The sequence below is a fragment of the Coenobita brevimanus genome, chromosome 27 (assembly GCF_032717465.1).
Source record: "Coenobita brevimanus isolate Jiangsu-jjx chromosome 27, ASM3271746v2, whole genome shotgun sequence".
In the NCBI taxonomy this organism is placed as follows: Eukaryota; Metazoa; Arthropoda; class Malacostraca; order Decapoda; family Coenobitidae; genus Coenobita; species Coenobita brevimanus.
Window position 1 is genome coordinate 12,628,384 of NC_136980.1, and position 3,019 is coordinate 12,631,402.

Below are 3,019 nucleotides of genomic sequence, written 5' to 3' on the forward strand. Positions count from 1 at the left end.
CCACGTCAAGGTGACCCCCCTCAGCGGGGAGAGACATGCGGAACAATGGGAACAGATTAAAAAGGAGTTTGAAACAAGATCTAGCATATGTATTCCCAGGAAAATAAACAGTAATCAAAAGTCGCACTTACACATATTTTGTGATGCTTCTTAAAGGGCCTATGGAGCAGTAGCTTATCGCACAGCAGGAGAGGATAGTAAGATTATTATGTTCAAACCCAGAGTTGCACCAATTAAAGGAAGAACCCTACCTCAAATGGAATTGGCTTCCATAGAAGTAGGAACTAAATTGGCCAGGTATATAACCACTACTCTTGATAATCAGTTTGAGGATATCTTTATATGGACTGACAGCGAGATTTGTCTTTACAGGATAGTAAAGGAAGACAGTAAAATTCCTTTCATTTGCAACGGAGTGAAGACTATTAAAGAGCTGCCTTCCAAATTTAATTTCATGCATAATTATATCGTCCAAACAAAATCCAGCTGATCCGCTCTCGAGAGGTTCGACCGTAAGGAAACTGATCAAAGATAACTTGTGGTTTAAAGGTCCTAAATGGTTACTTACTAAGGACTGGCCTGAGCAGAAACTGTACAGTATTGCTGAGGTTAGTGTAGTGAACTTGGACCCTGGAGTACCTGAGCCAGAAGTAAATGACATCAGCCGATTCTCATCAATTAGACAACTTATAAACACTACTAAATTGGTTGTTGAATTTTTGAATAAGAAAGTGGGGTTTCAGAAGTTAGATCCCCTAGAATATTGGCCGAAAAGAATACAAAAGAACTATTATGGGGAACAGGAATAAGCTGATACAGGGTTTAGGCTTGTTCTTAGAGGGAAAGGGTCTGATTAGGTGTCGGGGCTGATTAGTAAAGGCTGATTTGCCTCTCCAAACCAAACACCCCAATTTATTACCCAAGAGCGGATACTTTGTACAATTAATTATAAACGAAGCCCATGATTCCACTCTCCGTGGAGGTGTGCTGCAGACCTTGGCCCAAATTCGGGAAAGGTATTGGATTCCTCAGGGTAGACAGGTCATAAAAAAGTATCTCAAAGACTCCATCATTTGTAGGAGGTATGAACAACGACCATATGATTATCCAGGGCCACCGGCCCTACCAAGGGATAGGGTAAATGTAAGTCGGCCCTTCCAAGTAACAGTGGATTATACAGGGGCTGTAACTGTTATGGGTGAGGGAACTCCCCATAAAGTTTATATTTGTCTATTTACTTGTGCCTAAACAAGGGCAGTCCATCTAGAAATAGCAGAAGATCTGAACTCAGAGACATTCCTCAATGTCTTTCAAAGATTTGCCACTAGAAGATCTTGTCCTGGCAAGTTAATAAGCCACAATGGAACTAATTTCGTTGGAGCAGCACCTTTACTGTTGAACATAATGAATGACCCAAAGGATAAGTCGTCGCTGGGAATCCGAAATTGTACCTGGCAGTTCACAGCTCTAGGAGCTCCATGGCAAAATGGATTTACCGAACGAATGATTGGTATTGTGAACAACTGCCTTAGGAAAACCTTACACAGAACTAAGATCACAAGAGATGGATTAAGAACAATAATGACTGATATTGAAACCAAGATTAATAATAGACTCCTGACTTATCTTGATGCCACTAGCATCTCGCTAGAGGCCTTGACACCAGCTCATATGTTATATGGCAGGAAGCTCCATCCGGTGCCTTGTGTGGATATCCAGGAAGAAGTAGATGATCCTACCATAGAAAATAATAATTTAGGACAACATCTGCTGGAGGGATATCAGCGTCTGAAAAGGGTGTTGGATACTTGGAATAGACATTGGAGCAAGGAATATCTTTTGAGCCTACAAGAAAGATTTTATGGGGCTCAGGCTGCCAGCAACAAATCTGTTATAAATATAGGGGATGTGGTCTTAGTGAAAACCGAACAACCAAGATCCCAATGGCCATTAGCTAAGGTGATCTCCATGCACCCGATTCTGACGGGGTGCTGAGACTCGTAAAAGTAAAATGTAGGGGACATACCAACATAAAAACTATTGATAAACTGGTACCCCTTGAGTTAGCGGCTACTTCGGATACAGGGGATGGTGAAGATCAAATGGGTCAGGATGCGCATCCTAGAAGGGCCGCAGCACAGAGTTCTCGAGATCTATGGAGGGAACTCCTGGCTAAGGTCACATTACATGATACAGCATATCATTTTCTGCCCAGCCCCAAAACTGTGGGAAATATTTTCCCCCAAAATAGTTGTGCTCTCTACTTTTACAGTCGTCCTTGGTTAGAAGCTGAGGAAAACTAGAGACCGTTGTCACTTGCTCAAGCAGTTTTTATAAACCAGAAATTATGTTCTCTTGAATAATTCTTATTATTGATAAATTAAATGCTACCCCGTTTAACCCTCGTGGAAAACTATACTGTAAATACATGTAATTATATGGAAAATACCATGGACCTAAAACAGCATCTGCGCATTAGATGACGTGGCGAGGATGAAAAGGTCCTCATGTAAAGCAGATGTGGATTAATGATATTCACATAGTTAAAGGGAATATATTTTTAAACTCTAGTTTAATTAAAACTAAGATTAATTTGTTAGAATAGCCCTGTATATAGCATGATGTAATCTAACTGTATTTAGTACTGTAATTTGTTAATAGTTGGCACCCCTACATTTCTATGAGAAACTAGGGCCCATCATTTTGTTCACTCTGCTCCTAGACAAGGTTCAAGCAGAACATTGTACACTCGCGCACCACAATCTCTAGCCCACCCGTGCCGGGCCGGGAATATGGAGCGGATCCTTTCTGGACGGAGGCCCACTCAAACTATTAAGAGGCTACACACGCACGAACATACGTTTCGAACCGATACAAACTTGACTCCCTGTTTGTCATGTATAATTATTTCGTCTTTTTTATGCTACGCAATCATATTTTGGCTGTGTGAATATTTTACTTTCACCAACATTTACGCTGAACAAACACACGAAAGAATATTGCCAGAGGATTTAAGAAA